The sequence below is a fragment of the Myotis nattereri genome (assembly GCF_964212035.1).
Source record: "Myotis nattereri genome assembly, chromosome: X".
Taxonomy (NCBI): domain Eukaryota; kingdom Metazoa; phylum Chordata; class Mammalia; order Chiroptera; family Vespertilionidae; genus Myotis; species Myotis nattereri.
This window is the reverse complement of record NC_138078.1, coordinates 143,387,986-143,408,080: the sequence shown is the minus strand read 5'-3', so window position 1 is coordinate 143,408,080 and position 20,095 is coordinate 143,387,986.

Genomic DNA, 20,095 nt, shown 5'->3' with positions numbered 1-20,095 from the left:
ACAGGTTTTTAGGGCAGTGAAACTATTCTGTATGCTGCCATAATGGTGGATACATGTCTTTATACATTTGTTCAAACCCATAGAATTTGCAACACCAGCAAAAAACCCTAATGTAAATTATAAACTTTGGGTGATAATGGTGTGTCATTGATCATAACATATACCACTCTGGTGGGGAATGTTGATAGTTGGAGAGGCTACACATGTGCGGGGTCAGGTGGTATATAGAAATTCTTTGAATTTTCTATCCAATTTTGCTGTGAATATAAAACTGCTCTAGCCCTTAACCTGTTTGGCTCAGTGGATAGAGTGTAGGCCTTTGGAATGAAGGGTCCCAGGTTCGATTCTGGTCAAGGGCATGTACTTGGTTGCAGGTTCGATACCCAGTAGGAGGTGTGCATGAGGAAGCTGATCAATGATTCTCTCCCACCACTGATGTTTCTATCTCTCTCTCCCTCTCCCTTCCTTTCTGAAATCAATAAAAATATATTTTAAAAATATATAAAGTCTATTAAAATAGAGGTTGAAAATATAGTCCTTAGTTTCAAAATAATGAAGGGAAATTGAAAAATTTATAAAATGTGATTTTAATGTAAAGTTTGGTCAAGACTTTAGAACTAATTACCAAAAAATAATTATGGGTGAGAAGAAAAAAATGTAGTGATCACCAGGAACTGAGAGTTATGACCAACAGTTTTGACAGAATACTATTATTTCCTACTGAAAACTCTGTGCTGGTTTTTGATAGAACAAAAGATCCAAATTAAGTTACTGTGAATACTTTATTTTAGTATATGTTACAGCTAGAATATCTGTTGTACTGAGGCAAGTAGCTTGCTTTTCCCTTAAGCATCATATTTTGACACAATTTACACCCTTGCCACAGTGTTACATGAAGCTCAATTAACAGAAAACAATATATAACAACATTGTCAGTAGCTGGCAGATGCAGCTGACCAGCCACACCTTTCCTACCCTATCAATTCATGTTCTTTTGGATGTTTTGTTTCACTCATAATGACCAAAGTGGTGGAAAATATTCTTGTTTGGGAACCACTATCTTTGTTGTGTGTTTCCTAACACCTAAAATCTTGTCCCTCCCACCTTGGAGGTCCTGAACTAACTACTTCTTATTTTTGGAGTTACTTGCCTATCTTTAAGCCATGTGCTGGTCACTCTCCATTACTCTGATATATTTCCCTTCTCATTCCATGGCACTCCCCTCAAATTTTCCTCTTCTCTTTCCATGCAGAGACATATTTCTTGTTTCCCTTTCTCCTCAAGTAAGCCAGAAACACATCCACATAAATTCTTGTGTTCTTATTGGCAAGTGACAGCTAAGCTTCCAATTTTCAATTTCATATCTATTTAGAGACATGTTGCACTTTCTTCCTATGCTGTATCTGGATTGAATGATGCAGGCATTTGACAAAGTTTCATATGATATAATTCTGAAAACAATAGAAAGGTGACAACACAATTAGATGGGCTCACAGCTAGTTGAACAATCAAACCAAAAGCTAGTTCAATATTTTTGCTGATGACTTAGATCGGGATAAAGAGACCTCAAATGGATTTAATATTTTAAAAAATGAAATGTGATCATGATCAACGGAAATGTTCTTCAAATACACAGGAAGGAGCAGACTTGGCTTAAGAGCTTCATATATGAAAAAAGACTTATGGGATTTAATTGACAGCCTATGAACCTGACCGGCATGGCTCAGTGGTTGAGCATCAACCTATGAACCAGAAAGGTCAAGGTTTGATTCCCAGTCAAGGCACATGGTCGGCCTTGTGAGCTTGATTCCCAGTGTGGGGTGTGTAGGAGGCAGCTGATCAATGATGCTCTCTCATCATTGATGTTTCTATCTCTTTCTCCCTCTGAAATAAATAAAAGATATTTTTAAAAAATTGACAGCCTATGAGTCAACAATATGTAATTAATAGAAAATTGAGCAAAATCACAGTCTCTTTTTAAAAAATATTTTTATTGATTTCAGAGAGGAAGGGAGAGGGAGAGAGAGAGAGAGAAACATCAATGATGAGAGAGAATCATTGATTGGCTGCCTCCTGCAGGTCCCCTACTGGGGATCGAGCCTGCAACCCAAGCATGTGCCCTTGATCAGAATTGAACCTGGGACCCTTCAGTTCTCCGACGCTCTCTCTATCCACTGAGCCAAACCTGATAGAGTAAAATCTCAGTCTTAATTAAGGAAAGTATAGTATACAGAGGAAGGAAGGTGTAAAAATTCTACTTAAATTTGCTCTGACCAAATCCCACCTGAAGGAATGCGCTCCGAGAGGCAAAACTTACTTTGATAAAAGTAGAACCATATAACCATTAGTTTTAGCCAATAATGGAACATACTTCCTTCCTTGAGAGGCAGTGTGTTTTTCAACTCTGGAAGTTTTCAAGAAGAGAATGGAAATTTAATTGGAAAGACTTCATACAAGAAATTTATCTTCAATATGAGAAGATGGTAAAAAAGAAAAAGCAATCTTAAAACCTCCCAATTGGTGTGTTGTCTTTGGCACTGGTTCTCCACAAATGGATGATGGGTAGACAATAAGATATTGATTCCTTCAGCCTACAGAGTTACCAGACAGAACTTTGGGAGGCTGGAACTTCCAGGCCAGTTGCTTCTGGCTGCAAGCAACCTTACCTGTTTGTCCCAGTTAGATAGACAAATACTGTTTTCATTTTGAGTTATGATGCCAAGAAGATTGGAATCACTATCAAAAATGAACTCGGGGTCTGGGTTCCTTTCAACTATGGTGACTGAATTGTCCAAGTTAGTGTTAGAGTTGTCATTAGAAATTAGTCCAAGGGTCTTTGTAAAATATATCACCCATTGAAAGTCTGGGGCTGGGGGCAAGGGTTGGCTTGAGGGGGTTAATGCGGGTAAAGGGGGAAAAATATAATACTTTCAACAATAAAGATATATATATGATTAGTGACTAATCATATATATATCACCCTTAATAGAGAGCAAAATACACATATAATCTTGAAGCAAAATAAAGATAGCTGTTGTTGTGGAATTAGACTTAGATAAAGATGATAAGACAAGTGGACTACATTGAAATAAAAAGCTTCTGCACTGCAAAAGAAACCATCAACAAAATACCAAGAAATCCCATTACATGGGAGAACATATTTGCCAATGATACATCCAATAAGGGGTTAATCTCCAAAATATATAGGGAACTCCTAACAAAAGGAAGACAAACAATCCAATTAAAAAATGGGCAAAGGACCTAAATAGACACTTCTCCAAAGTGGACATACAGAAAGCCAAGAGACACGAAAAAAGGCTCAAAGTCACTAATCATCCAAGAGATACAAATCAAAACAACAATGAGGTATCACCTCGCACCTGTCAAACTGGCTATCATTAACAAATCAACAAAAGACAAGTGCTGGTGAGGTTGTGGAGAAAAAGGAACCCTCGTGCACTGCTAGTGGGAATGCAGACTGGTACAGCCACTGTGGAAAACAGTATGAATTTTCCTCAAAAAATTAAAAATGGAACTTCCATTGGACCCAGTGATCCCACTTCTAGGAATATATCCTAAGAAACCCAAAACACCAATCAGAAAGAATATGCGCGCCCCTATGTTCGTAGCAGCACAATTTACAATAGCTAAGATTTGGAAACAACCTAAGTGCCCATCAGGAAATGAGTGGGTAAAAAAAACCAACTGTGGTACATCTACACAATGAAATACTACATGGCAATAAAAAAGAAAGAACTCTTACCATTTGCAACAGCATGGATGGACCTGGAGAGTATTACGCTGAGCGAAATAAGCTAGTCAGAGAAAGATAAGTATCACATGATCTCACTCATATGTGGAATCGAATGAACCAAATAAACTGATGATCAAAAATAGACCCAGAGACATAGAAGCATGAACAGACTGTTGAACCTCAGAGGGAAGGCAGGGGAGAGTGGGTGGGAAGAGATCAACCAATGAACTTGTATGCATATATGCATAGCCCGTGGACACAGACAATGGGGTGGTGAGGGCCTAGGGGGGAGAGAGGGGAGTGGGCTGGAAGAGGTTAATGGGGGGTGGGGGTGGGAAGGAGGACCTATGTAATACTTTCAACAATAAAGATTTAAAAAGTAAAAATAAATAAAAAAGAAGACAAGTGGGATAGGCTACAGTTCTAATGGTCTAGTACCGTGGTCGGCAAACTGCGGCTCGCGAGCCACATGCGGCTCTTTGGCCCCTTGAGTGTGGCTCTTCCTAAGCCTTAGGAGTACCCTAATTAAGTTAATAACAATGTACCTACCTATACAATTTAAGTTTAAAAAATTTGGCTCTCAAAAGAAATTTCAATTGTACTGTTGATATTTGGCTCTGTTGACTAATGAGTTTGCCGACCACTGGTCTAGTACAAGGAGAAATCCCATCCTTGATGCATTGATAGAATTGACCAGAGGTGAATAGGGCTGCCCTCTATTTAACTGTATCCTGAATCAGTGTCTGTTTCCATAAGGTTAGTCTCTCACAGTCCATGGCCTTCTGAAAAAGAGTATAGATACATTTTACCCAGCAAAAGACTGAACAGAAAAACTCCAAGCATGAACTGCCCAAGTAAGAAAGATCTGGGTAAAATGCAGTAAGAAGAGAGTTGGAAAGCTGGGGGACAATGTGAAGGCCTTAGAGGTTTGAGAGGCAGTAGTCAGGGAGGTTGGAAGGGCACCAGAGAAACCTTGGCTGATTTCACACTTTGGCAGCATTTCTGACAAACTTTGGCCAGAAACCTGTCCCACTGCAATGTCCCCTTTTGAGAATACCAGGAAGGATTTACTAAAACCAACAAATGCTTTTCACAGGAGAAATACCAACATCTTTTCACATCTATTTCATATCTCGTGAACAAAGAAGAAAAAAGTTATATACATATAGTAGTTTGAAAGCATATCACTTTTCAGTCATATGCTGTGCTCATGACATAAGGCCCTTAAAGGCAGAAACTGTTCTGAGCTTTTGTATTTGTATTCTTATTCTGGTGCCTAAGATATAGCACCTAGATAGATAGATATACATGATAGTTATATACTAGATAGATAGATAGATAGATAGATAGATAGATAGATAATAGACTATGAATAACTGCTCAAAACAAATGTTTGAATGAAATAGTTGGATAATTGCTAAGACTTGGAATGGTAGCTATAAGAAGACAGAGAATGATTTGTCCTAGCCCTTGGCACGCCCTTCCTGCTTCCTCACCAAGCCCAAATACCAACCCTTAAGATATCCCCATCCCCCAGACATTTGGATAAGCAATAACCTTCCTGCAGAAGAAAACTGGCTCCTTGCCTCAAGGATCAGAATGACTCAGGGGAGAAAGAGAGTGATTAACAAAAATGTTAGGCTAAAAGATCACTGTTTAAATCATGAGCAGTCTACAAGAAAAAAATTTAAAATAAATAATTGTATTTCTCTTTCCAGCCCATAATTCCCCTATGTCAACTAGTTCTATATCCTCCAGCCCCCAGCTTCCTCATTATGTCTATTGCCTCAGCACCTTCCAAAGCCTTAGAAAGTGGGAGTACAATGATTCAGCAAGAGATAAAGGTAAATGGTACAGAGTATGCCAAGTATGCTATATGAAAGGAAAAGGTTACCCTGGGCTCATATCTGAGGACAAGGAAAGACCATGGACTAGTGACGGGATGACTTCCCTCAGGTAACTCTGCGGATGATCAGTGGTTCTGGTCCCCAACAGGCTTTAAAAAGCCAGTATGGTAGTATGGAAAAAACATTGTTGCAGGAAGGTTCTAGCTCCAGTTCTGTCCTGTTGCCCTGTTTGACCTTGAACAAGTCCTTTTGCCACCCTGGCCCTAATATATAAAATTAGAGAAAATAATGCCTACTTTGTATAACTCATAGGTTGCTATGAGGTCAGATAAGATAGTTCTTATAACAAAATTTTTAAAACTATAAATCAAAATGCAAATAAAAGGAATTTTATACTCTAAGCGGTTCAACTTGCAGAACAGACAAGCCTAAAGCCAAGAGATAGGGAGCCGGGTAGAGGGAGACAAAGGGGGTGGGGGAGGATGGGGGACATCTGCATTACTCTCAACAATAAAAATAAACTTAAAAAATACATAGGTACTTAGTAACAGAGTCAAAACAAGAACTCACTCTCCTGACTACAAGTCGGATGCTTTCTCCACTACACTATTTTACCACTAATAGGATAAGTGAGAATTCAATTGACAGAGCATGCAAGCATGGGGTATCTAATTCATTCAGAATAATAATCTACACATTTGCATTCACACTTCAATGGAACTTATTGAGAAAAATCCAGATATTGTCACTGTAGATTTAGGTCTTTTCTGTGGATTTTAACTTAGGAAAAAAATGGTAATGGTAAGCATGTCCAGCCATTAATTGAAACAGTACTGTGGTCTGTGTTGTGATTAGCTGATAATGTATTAGCATAGGGATTATAAATATGCTTATGATTCATCTTTCTAGAAGGTATGAGATTTTCAGTTTAAGGTCAGTTTCTTAAAGACACGGGTAATAATGTGGGCGATTAATTTGACTTATACATATTGTACACCTTAAATAGTTCAATATTTAGACCATGGCAGGGGGTGAGAGGTCCAAGGATAAATTTTAAAAAGCTTTGTGGAAGATGACTGAGGAATACAATAGTATAAGTAGTTAAGATGGATAGCATGATGTGAAAGAATAAGAACATCAGGATAGAGGAAGGAGGAATAAAGAGGGTGAAGGATAATTAGCTTAAAGGTAACTCTATAAAAGCCATTGATGATTATTTAGAGACACATTAGAAATTATTCAGTGGGTACTTAATGCCAAGAAAGAATCCCTTTATTACTTGTTTGATCTAGGTTGTTTATCTCCAAAAGCAAATCATTGGAATGGGGCCAGTATTGCATTAGGGTTACTAATGGCTCACTGTCTATGATGGCCTACTTTTTTATTTGAAAGACACTTTAAGAACAAATCTTCCATAAGTCTCCCCCTGAGCCTTTGGACCTTTATAACATGGACAATCCTAAATCATGGAACAGGGAAGAGGGCAGAAGTACACTATCCTAGAGCTGGTAATTATGGATTGGAACATAGCGACTAGAATATTCTAGAAGATTGGTCTAACCAGAAGAGAATGGAGGAAAAGCACCAGCAATAGAACAGAAAAGGCACAGAGACAATATGGGTCCCAAAGAGAGGTACTTACTCTAGAAGCCGAAGGGTAGGGTTGAGCTTCATAGTAAGAGGCTCAAAGAAAGGAGAGGGAGTGAGGAAAGATGTAATATAAAAATTACCTAGGAGCTTAAAAAATTTATTAGGATATAATATGCACAAAATGCACAAAGAAGAATAATCTTAAGTGTACAGCTAAATAAAATTGCACATATGTGTATATGCCTGTGTAACCTCTATAGAGATAAAGCTATCGAACACATCTAAGAAAGTTTCCACTGGTCCTTTCTGATTCTATATTCCACCTGTCCCTTCCCAGGAAGTAACCCCCATTTTGATTTTTCTTATAGATTAGATCAGCCTTTTCTAAAAATCGGTACAAGTGGGATGATACACTATGCACTCTATTATATCTGGATATTTTGCTCAGCAAACTGTTTTTGAGACTCATTCATATCGTTATATGTGTCAGTAGTTTCCAATGGCATTCAAATAAAAGTTTTATTCATTCTACTATTGATGGATTTTTGGGTAGTTTCCAGGTTGGGGCTATTACAAATGATGCTTTTTCTTATCAGTAATATACATGTCTTTGGGTAAACATGCACATTTGCTTCTATTAGATATATATTCAGGCGTGAAATTGCTAGGTCTTAGGGTATTCATACTTTCAGCTTCAATAGATACTGTTAATTTTTGTAAATAGATTGTTCTAATTTATACGCCCATCAGCAGTGTATAAGACTCTAATTGTTCAACAACCTTGACAACACTTTGCATTGTCTATCTATAAGCCATTCAGGTGGATGAGCAGTAGACACATTGTGGATTTAATATGAATTTCCTGATTGGTAATTATGTTAAACATATTTTCATATGCTCATATTGGTCATCTGGATATCCTCTTTTGTGATGTGTCTTGTCAGGTCTTTTGACCATTTATTAAATTTATTATTTTTATTTTTCAATTACAGTTTATATTCAATATTATTCTGTATTAGTGTCAGATGTACAGCAAAGTGGTTAGACAATCATGTACTTTACAGAGTGGTCCCCCCCACCCCCCACTGCTTCAAGTACCCACCTGGCCCCATATATAGCTGTCACAAGAGTATTGACTACATTTACTATACTGTAACCTACATCTCTGTGACTATTCTGTGACTACCCATTTGTATTGCTTAATCCCTTCAGCATTTTCACCCAGACTCTGAACCTCCCACTCCTCTGACAATTGTCAGTCTATTCTCTATATCTATGAGTCTGTTTCTGTTGTGTTTATTTTGTTAATTAGATTCTACATATAAGTGAAATCATATGGTATTTGTCTTTCTCAGTGCTCATTTTAATTGGGCTATTGTCCTTTGTAATTGATTTAGAGGAGTTCTTCATATAATCTAAACATGAGCCCTTTGTCATGTATATGTGTTGCAATTATTTTCTGTGGCTTTCCTTTCCCCTCTACTAATGGTATCTTTTGATGAACAGAATACACCCACCACCATCACCACCATTATCTCCCCAGCAGAAAAACTTACTTCCTATTCCAACCTTAGAGGGATAACAAAAGCCACCAGATAAGAGTTCCTTCATTTTCTTGCCACAAACCCTTCACTTCCTATTTCTGCCCCTATTCTATCTTCCTTTCAACTTATTATCCTATCTAATAAAAGAGAAACATGGTAATTAGCGTACAACCGCTACCCTTCCCATTGGCTAATCAAGGGAATATGCAAATTAACTGCCAGCCAAGATGGCGGCCGGCAGCCAGGCAGCTTGAAACTAACATGAGGCTTGCTTGCTTCAGTGACGGAGGACTCCAACGTTCCCCGCCTGCCACTGCCGGCCTCTGAGCTTCAACTCTAAGCAACTATGTTACAAATATAGAAGCTAAACAAAACCCCAGAAACCTGCTTTAGTCACCAGGCTTCAGCCAGCAGGATCGCAACATTGTTTCAAATACAGAAGGTAAACAAAGGCCAGAAACCTGCTTTCAGCAGCAGAGGCCTAAGAGCTGGAGCCAAGCCTCAAAGCTAAAGCTGGCCCAGAATAAAAAAAAAAAAAAAAAGGAAAAAAAGGAGCGGTTGGGAGCTTCAGTCACCCGCCAGCCTGAAAACAGCCCTCAGCCCCTCACCCAGACTGGCCAGGGACCCTAGTGGGGACCCCCACCCTGAAAGGTGTGTGACCAGCTGCAAACAGCCATCATCCCCTCACCCAGGCTGGCCAGGCACCCCAGTGGGGACCCCCACCCTGATCCAGGACACCCTTCAGGGCAAACCAGGCAGCCCCCACCCGTGCACCAGGCCTCTATCCTATATAGTAAAAGGGTAATATGCCTCCCAGCACCAGGATCAGCGGAGCTGCAAGGCCTCCTGGCACCGGGATCAGTGTGACAGGGGGCAGCACCCAAACCCCCTGATCACCCTGCGGCTCTGTGTGTGACAGGGGGCGGGGCCACAACCTCCCTATCTGCCCTGCTCTGTTTGTGACAGGGGAAGGCACCCCAACTCCCCTATCGGCCCTACTCTGTGAGTGACAGGGGGGAGCTCCTCAACCACCTGATTGGCCCTGCTCTGTGTGTGACAGGCGGGAGCTCCCCAAACCCCTGATGGGCCCTGCTCTGTGAGTGACAGGGTATGGAGCCCCAACCCCCATGATGGGCCCTGCTCTGTGCGTGACAGGGGGTGGCGCCGCAACTTCCCCATCGACCCTGCCTTGAGTGTGACAGGGGGCAGTGCCCCAATCCCCCAATTGGCCCTACCCTGAGCGTGACTGAGGGTGGCATCACAACCTCCCAATCCGCCCTGCTCTGTGCATGACAGGGGGCAGCGCCCCAACTCCCCAATCGGCCCTGCTCTGAGCCCGACCAGGGGCTGCACCTAGGGATTGGGCCTGCCCTCTGCCACCCAGGAGCTGGCCTAAGCCAGCAGGTCGTTATCTCCCAAGGGGTCCCAGACTGCTAGAGGGCACAGGCCGGGCTGAGGGACCCCCCTTCCCCCCGAGTGCACAAATTTTTGTGCACCAGTCCTCTAGTAATTATTATAATAGAGGAGTTGTTCTTCCTCCTTCCTTCCTTCTTCCATCTCATCCAGTCTTACCATTTCAGGAACTAGACATTATCAATTGCCCTCTATTTGTCCTGCACCTTCAAATTCTACCTTGAATGGACTCTTTCTCATAAGTATTTAAGTACTTATTTATCCATTTCTCTAATGAGGGATAATTAAGTACATTACAATATTTTCCTATACAAATACTTCACAATTAACTTCCTTTACCATATCTCTTTTTGCATATGTACAATTTTCTATAGGGTATATGCCTAAACATGGGTCTGTGCATCTTCAATATTTACTAGATATTGCCAAATTCTTTCCAAAGCAGTTTTACCAATTTAAAATTACCAGCAATTTACTGTAAAAGTTCCTAATTCTCGCCTGGCTAGTGTGACTCAGTGATTGAGCATCAGTCATCATGAAAGCAAGAAGAGGGTAGAGTGAAATATTGAGATTACTGAAAAAAAAAAAAAACACCAGCTAGAATTTTATATCTAGTAAAATTACCCTTCAAAAGTAAAGGAGAAATAAAGACTTTCTCAGACAGACAAAAACTGAGGAAATTTATCACCAGCTGATTCGATTCCTGGTCAGAGCACATGCCTGGGTTGCGGGCTCCTCTGTAGGGGGCATGCAAGAGGCAGCCAGTCGATGTTTCTCACTCATCGATGTTTCTATCTCTCTCTCTACTTCTCTCTCTACAAAATCAATAAAAACATATTCTTTTTTAAAATAAAGAAAATGTGGTACGTCCTAACTGGTTTGGCTCAGTGGATAGAGCATCGGCCTGCGGACTCAAGGGCCCCAGGTTCGATTCCGGTCAAGGGCATGTACCTTGGTTGCAGGCACATTCTCAATAGGGGTTGTGCAGGAGGCAGCTGATCAATGTTTCTCTCTCATCGATGTTTCTAACTCTCTATCTCTCTCCCTTCCTCTCTGTAAAAAATCAATAAAATATATTTTTTAAAAATGTGGTACATAATACAATGAAATATTATTTGGCCATAAAAAGAAGAAAATCTTGCCATTTGTGGCAACATGAATGGACCTCGAGGGCATTATGCAAAGGGAAATAAATCAGACAGAGAAACACAAATACCATATGATCTCACTTATATGTGGATGCTAAAAAAGGGGTCATAATATAGTGAACAGATTGGTGGTTGCCAGAGGTGGGGGTGCAGGTGGGTGATATGGTGAAGGAGCTCAACCAGTACAAACTTCCAGTTATAAAAGAAATAAGTCATGGGGATGTAATGTACAGCACGGTGATTATCTACACTAATAAAAGAGAAACATGGTAATTGGCATACGACCACTACCCTTTTCATTGGCTAATCAGCGAGATATGCAAATTAACTGTCAGCCAAGATGGCGACCAGCAGCCAGGCAGCTTGAAACTAACATGAGGCTTGCTTGCCTCAGTGACGGAGGAAACCAACATTCCCCACCTGCGCTGCAGGCCTCTGAGCTGGCAGTTTCAAACATTGTAACAAATACCGCGGGACTTCAGCCAGCAGGATCGCAACATTGTATGCAAAGGCCAGAAACCTACTTTCAGCAGTGGAGGCCTAAGAGCTGGAGCCAAGCCTCAAGCTAAAGCTGGCCCAGAATAAAAAAAAAAAAAGAAAGAAAGAAGCAGTTGGGAGCTTCAGTCACCCCCAGCCTGAAAAGAGCCTTCAGCCCCTCACCCAGACTGGCCAGGCACCCCAGTGGGGACCCCCACCCTGATCCAGGACACCCTTCAGGGCAAACCAGCCGGCCCCCACCCATGCACCAGGCCTCTACCCTATATAGTAAAAGGGTAATATGCTCCCCTCACCAGGATCAGTGGAGCCGTGAGACCTCCTGGCACCGGGATCAGCGTGACAGGGTTCAGCGCCCAAACCCCCTGATCACCCTGTGGCTCTGCGTGTGACAGGGTGCAGCACCCCAACCCCCCCCCCCCATGGGCCCTGCTCTGTGTGTGACGGAGTAGAGCCATAACCTCCCCATCGGCCCTGCCTTGAGTGTGACAGTGGCGGCACCCCAACCCCCTGATCAGCCCTGCTTTGTGGGTGATAGAGGGCGGTGCCCCAATACCCCCCCGCCCCCCCTCGGGCCCTGCTCTGTGTGTGATGGGGTAGAGCCATAACGTCCCCATCAGCCCTGCCCTGAGTGTGACAGTGGCGGTGCCCCAACCCCCTGATTGGCCCTGCTCTGTGGGTGATAGAGGGTAGCGCCCCAACCTGCTGATCCGCCCTGCTCTCTGTGTGACAGGGGACGGTGCCCCAACTCCCCTATCGGCCGTACTCTCTGAGTGACAGGGGGGAGCTCCTCAACCCCCTGATGGGCCCTGCTCTGTGTGTGACAGGGGGGAGCTCCCCAACCCCCTGATGGGCCCTGCTCTGTGTGTGACAGGGGGTGGCGCCGCAACCTCCCCATCGACCCTGCCTTGAGTGTGACAGGGGGCAGTGCCCCAACCCCCCAATTGGCCCTACCCTGAGCGTGACTGAGGGTGGCATCACAACCTCCCGATCCGCCTTGCTCTGTGCATGACAGGGGGCGGCGCCCCAACTCCCCAATCGGCCCTGCTCTGAGCCTGACCAGGGGCTGCACCTAGGGATTGGGCCTGCCCTCTGCCATCCGGGAGCAGGCCTAAGCCAGCAGGTCGTTATCTCCCGAGGGGTCCCAGACTGCGAGAGGGCACAGGCCGGGCTGAGGGACCCCCCTCCCCCCCGAGTGCACAAATTTTTGTGCACCGGGCCTCTAGTAGTTAATAATACTGTAATGTATATCTGGCAGTTGCTAAGGGAGTAGATCTTTTTGTTTGTTTGTTTGTTTTTTTATTGCTTAAAGTATTACAAAGAGTATTACGTATGTCTCCTTTTTTTTCCTCACCCTTGAAAATCCCCTGGCCTCTCCTACCCCCCAGTGTCTTGTGTCCATTGGTTATGCTTATATGCATGCATACAAGTAGGGGAGTAGATCTTAAAACTCATTACAAGGAAAAAATTTTGTAACTATGTATAGATCATAAATGTTAACTATAATAATTGTGGTGATCTTTCACAATATATACAAATATGGAATCATTACATTGTATACCTGAAACTAATATAATGTCATATATCAATTAAACCTCAATAAAAATTAATTTTAGGAAAATAATTTTTTAAAAGTAACAAATATTTTCTGCAAGTCAGAGATGGCTGCTCTGACTTCTGATGAAAGATCTTTGAGGTAGAAGGATTATGAAGCTTTAGCTACCTAAAAAATATTAGTATCTCAGGTTACATTGAGATGAGAAAACTAAACTGAAGGAGAACTTACTTGTGTGATAATTTTGGCCTAAAAAACAAGACATTAAAAACATCCCCACAATGCAAAAAAAAAAAAAAAGAACTTGGACCTCTATATCATACCATATACAAAAACTAATTCAAAATGGATGAAAGATCTATGTGTAAAAGCAAAAAAGAAAACATAGGTGTAAATCTTCATGATTTTGGCTGAAGCAATAGTTTCTTATGACAACAAAAGCAACAAAAGAAAAAAATAAACTGCACATCATCAAAATTAAAAATCTTTGTCCTTCAAAGGACACCATCAAGACAGTGAAAAAAACTACTCACAGACTGGGAGAACGTTTTTATAAATCATATATCTGCTAAGGTCTTGTATCCAGAATATGTAAAGCATTCTTACAACTCACTAATAAAATGACAAGTAACCCAACTTTAAAATAGGCAAAGGATTTGAATAGAAATTTCTCCAAGGAATATATGTAAATAGCCAATCAACACATAAAAGGTCTCAACATCATTCGTCCTTAAGGAACAGCAATTCCGAACCACTTTACCCCCCAGTAGGATGGCCATAATTAAAAATAATAATAACAGCCTGGCCAACATGGCTGGGGGTTGGGTGTCGACCTATGAACCAGGAGATCGTGGTTTAATTCCCAGTCAGGCACATACCCTGGTTTCAGGCTCAATCCCTGGTGGGGGTGTGTGTGCAGGAGGCAGCCAATAGATGATTCTCCCTCATCATTGATGTTTCCATTTCTCTCTCCCTCTCCCTTCCTCTCTGAAAAGAATAAAAATTTTTTTAAAAAAAACAAGTGTTGGCCAAGATGTGAAAAAATTGGAACCCTCAGACATTGCTAGTGAGAATGTAAAATGGTGGAGCTGTTGTGGAAAACAGTCTGCCAGACCCTCAATAACTAATGGATGCTACCATATGACCCAGAAATTCCACTATTAGAGAAATGAGAATATATCTCCACATAAAAACTTGTACCCACATAGTCACAGAAGTATTATTCACAAAAGCCAAAAGTGAAAAAAACATGAATGTCCATCAACTGACAAATGAATAAACAAAACCTGGCAAATTCATACAAGAGAATATGATTCAGTCATATCAAGAAATGAAGTATTGATACATGCTACAACATGAATTGACCTTAAAACAATAGGCTAAGTGAAATAATCCAGTTACAAAGGACCACACATTGTATGATTTTATTTATACTAAATGATCGGTACAGGCAATATATAGAGATATAAAGTGGATTAGTGGTTCCCAGTAGCAGGGCTAGGGGTCAGGAGATTAAGCATGTGAGGTTTCTTTTTTTGTTAATCCTCACCTGAAGATATATTTACATTGATTTTTAGAGGCAGTGGAAAGGAGAGGGAGAGACAGAGAGAGAAACATCAATGTGAGAGAGACACATCGATTGGTTGCCTCCCAGGTCGAGCCTGCAACCAAAGTATGTGCCCTAGACCAGAATTGAACCTGGGACCCTTCAGTCCGCAGGCCAATCCTCTATCCACTGAGCCAAACCAGCTAGGGCCATGAGGTTTATTTTGGGGGTAATGAAAATGTTCTAAACTTGATTATGATGATGAATGCACAACTCTGTGAATGTATTAAAATTCATTGAATTTTAAATGTGTGAACTGTATGGTATGTGAATTATATCTCAATAAATCTGTTTTTAAATCATGCCCAGAGAAGGAGAAACCAAGATGGCGGCATAGGTAAACACTGGAAATTGCTGCCTCGCACAACCACTTCAAAAATACAACTAAAAGATGGAACGGACATCATCTAGAACCACAGGAAGGCTGGCTGAGTGGAAATTCTACAACTAGAAGGAGAAAGAAAAGCATACCAAGACTCAGAGGAGGCGCAGTGCGGAAGTAAAATACTAAGGTGCGGAGGTGCATGCGGAGAGGGCTGGCAGCTGAGGACATGATTGTCTTTTTCAATCGGGAGGGAGTCTCAAACTCTGAGCTCCAGTTCCGGGCAAGTCTCTGGGGACCCAGACTCATACAGGAGAAACGGGACTGTCTAGCATCTGTCAAACTCGAGGGCAGCTTTCTCTTGGAGGTGATCTCAGCGATTGCCGGGGCCTCTGAGGGCAGGACTAAGAGCAGCCATACTGCTTGCTCCACCCACCCTGTTGATCCCCAGGACCCCGGCCCGCCCAAGCCATGCATGGAGGCTTTTGCATATGAAAGGCCCAGCCCTTTGTAATCTGAAAATTACTTAACAAACTGCAGCTGCCCCAAGGCCCCAGGGCAACTTGCATTGCTTTACAGCTGGATTCTGCTGGGTAGCCTCAGGCAGAGGCTAGATTAGCACCTCCTTAGATCTAAGAGCCAGTGTACCCAGTGGTCAGAGTGGGACCATCCAATTACAACTCCTCAGATCCATAAGAAACACACTCAGGGGGCAGACTCAGTGAGCACCAAAGCCCCACTGAAGCAAGTCTTGACCCATAAGGGTGTCTTCAGCATGGAAGTTCTCCCACTATAGACACAGCTGATTCTCACAAACAATTGGCCTGGAGGTCAAATTCTCCCAGGGTTACCTACAACAATCAAGGCTTAACTACAACAAGACTGTGCACAAAGACCACAAGGGGGTGCACCAAGAGTGTCTACCTCAGGTAATTGGGGAAGCTGAGCCACTGGGCCCTAGAGGACACTTAGCACACAAAGCCACTCTATCAACACAGGGAAGAATACAAAATGCGGAGACAAAGAAACAGGTCACAAATGACAGAAATGGAGGAAAGCAAACTACTGGATATAGAGTTCAAAACCACACTTTTAAGGTTTTTCAAGAATTTTCTAGAAACCGCCGATAAACTTAATGAGACCCTCAAGAAATCTAGTGAGACCCTCGATGTTGTGATAAAGGACCAACTAGAAATTAAGCATAAACTGACTGAAATAAAGAATATTATACAGACTCCCAACAGCAGACCAGAGGATTGCAAGAATCAAGTCAAAGATTTGAAATACGAAGAAGCAAAAAACACCCAACCGGAAAAGCAAAATAAAAAAAGAGTCCAAAAATACGAAGATAATGTAAGGAGCCTCTGGGACAGCTTCAAGCATACCAACATCCGAATAATAGGGGTGCCAGAAGAAGAGAGAGAGCAAGATATTGAAAACCTATTTGAAGAAATAATGACAGAAAACTTCCCCTACCTCGTGAAAGAAATAGACTTACAAGTCCAGGAAGCGCAGAGAACCCCAAACGAAAGGAATCCAAAGAGGACCACACCAAGACACATCATAATTAAAATGCCAAGAGCAAAAGACAAAGAGAGAATCTTAAAAGCAGCAAGAGAAAGACAGTTAATTACCTACAAGGGAGTACCCATATGACTGTCAGCTGATTTCTCAACAGAAACTTTGCAGGCCAGAAGGGAGTGGCAAGAAATATTCAAAGTGATGAATACCAAGAACCTACAACCAAGATTACTTTACCCAACAAAGCTATCATTCAGAATTGAAGGTCAGATAAAGAGCTTCACAGATAAGGAAAAGCTAAAGGGGTTCATCACCACCAAACCAGTATTATATGAAATGCTGAAAGGTATCCTTTAAGAAGAGGAAGAAGAAGAAAAAGGTAAAGATACAAATTATGAACAACAAAGACACATCTATCAACAAGTGAATCTGAAAATCAAGTGAATAATCTGATGAACAGAATGAACTGGCGATTATAATAGAATCAGGGGCATTGAAAGGGAGTGGACTTACTATTCTTGGGGGGGAAAGGGATGTGGGGGATGCGGGAAGAGACTAGACAAAAATCGTGCACCTATGGATGAGGACAGTGGTGGGGGGGTGAGGGCGGAAGGTGGGAGAGGAACCGGGTGGAGGGGAGTTATGGGGTGAAAAAACAGGAACAACTGTAATAATCGGAACAATAAAGATTTAATAAAAAACATGCCCAGAAATAGTCAGCAAAATTGAGACTTTGGGAAAATACAGATAAGCAATCCTTCAATAAACATATGACAAGGAAAAAGTAAAACAGAAGAAAGAGAGATGAAGTCGACATTTAAAAAGATTTAAAAGATAAACTGACCAATTTCAGATTCTGTACATTACTGGGGTCAAATCAAACAAACTGAAAAACAGAAAAGATTTGTCACATGTATGAGATAATTAGAAATTAGGATATTGACTGAATATATGTTTATATTAGGGATATATTATTTGGTGCAATAATGGTATTGTGGTTATGGAAAATAAAAAAGTCCTTATACTTTAAAACAGTGGTTCTCAACCTTCCTAATGCCACGACCCTTTAATACAGTTCCTCATGTTGTGGTGACCCCCAACCATAAAATTATTTTCGTTGCTATTTCATAGCTGTAATTTTGCTACTGTTATGAATCGTCATGTAAATATCTGATATGCAGGATGTATTTTCATTGTTACACATTGAACATAATGAAAGCATAGTGATTAATCACAAAACAATATGTAATTATATATGTGTTTTTTGATGGTCTTAGGCGACCCCTCTGAAAGGGTCTTTCGACCCCCAAAGGGGTCGCGACCCACAGGTTGAGAACCGCTGCTTTAAAGCTACATACTGGAAAAGTTATAGATGAAATGATAAATTATAAGAGACTTGCTTCAGAATATCTAGATGAAACAAAACTTGGCATGAATTGAGCAGTCAAAGCTGGGGGTAAGGTATGTGGGAATCATAACATTCTTTCTACTTTGGTGTAGATTTCAAATTTGCCATCAATAACAATTTTTTGAAAGGAAAATAAATGCCTCAAAACTAGATGTGATGTCCCTATACCCTAGAGAGGCTGACTTTATAATGGGGGCCACCAACCTGCACTTCAAGGTGGTCTTTGGCTACTGAGAGTTTGTAGTAAAAGTATGGGTAGAGCAGGTGCAGTGCAAGGGTTTCTTGCACTGCTCTGTTGGAGAAGTCTCTCTCAGATGTATAGAAATTGTGACATCAGGTGGGGTATAAACAAAGAGCATCCTGAATGCTTGGGCTGCTCTGGAGTTCCAGAAATCCTGAGTCTCTTGCCCAGGAAGTCAGTAATAACAGAAGTTGGGCCCAGCACTACTGCTTATACCCTAATGAAGCCCATACTGGAAGGAGGAGACCTTGGCTGACATCAATCTGACTCTCTGAGTGGACAGGATACCATTTGGGAACTTGGCCTCCAGACTCTTGAAGACAATGTTTCCTGTTGGCATGTGATGGAAGTCCAACTCATTTTATGAGAAACAGTTTAAGTTTCTCATAAAATGTTTAATCTAGGGAAGACTTGTGGAAGTCAGGGAGTGGTAAAACAAAGGAAAATCCAAAAAGGGTTTGGTGGGCAATACAAGAGGACCAGGATAGAATCCTAGGTTTGTCAGACTGCAGAGTCTTTGCCTTACCAGCAGTGAGACTGGAAAGGAAGTAATAGGTAATAAGAGAAAAAGTAATATGCCTTTGTGACTAGAATATACTTTTTCATTGTTTTATGCATTTCTTGACTCAAATCCAAAATGGATTTAAAGTCATTTATAATACAGGATATGCATGGAATAAATCTTCTAAAATAAAGGTTAAAAACTATTTACTTTTCCAAACTCACTTTGCGTGTCTCTTTCTTCCTCTTCAGATATCATTATTAATTCATTTTCTTTTATATAAGTCCACTGTAGACTCTGGCTACAAGTGATTGCCCAAGGGGCTTCAGTGTCAAAATCTTTTCATCTCCAAATGTCAATTATATTACTTCCTTTTTTTAGTTTTTAAAAATGTATTGGGGTGACATAGGTTAATAACATTTATAGGTTTCAGGGGTACAATTCTCTAATACATCATCTGTAGACTCACATAACATCAGGAGAATAACTAAACTGACAATAATGACTGTGGCAGAGTTTGATCACAAAATTTAGTTGTTTGCACATGCTTACATTCATAATTTCTCTGTGAGCAGCCATGATAGTTGCCAGATTGAGTCCAGTATAGAAGTGGCAGCCATCAACATTACTGACTACAGGAAAGTTTCTGTTACAGCAGTAGCAGTGGTATAAATAGTGGTACCTAGTGTTTTGTGATATCAAAAGAGCTCTCCTCACGACACCAGTTGTGCAGTGAATTTTTGGTTGTTGAACCTGGAAACAGCCCTATGCCTCTTTCTCCAGGCCTCATGATGATGCTGTTAGCTTCCAAATATCCTTTCTTCCAACTTACTTTTGATCAAAGTTATTTTATACACACTTAAATATACAAATCTTAACTGTACAGGTCAATGAATTTGACAAATGTATACAGTGTGGGACCAACATCACAATCAAGACATACAACATCATCATCACTCCGAATGCTGAATGATGTTGAGTTTGTGCTGAATCATATTTCTGTTGAGAGTCAGAAATGCTCACATCCTGCTATATCCTCAGACACAAATTGATATACTTTCAGCTTTTAACACATTTTTTTCCATTGGTAGATGAGGAACATTTTGCATGGCCTAGATGATTTTTTTTAATGTCAGTGTTTATTTGTTT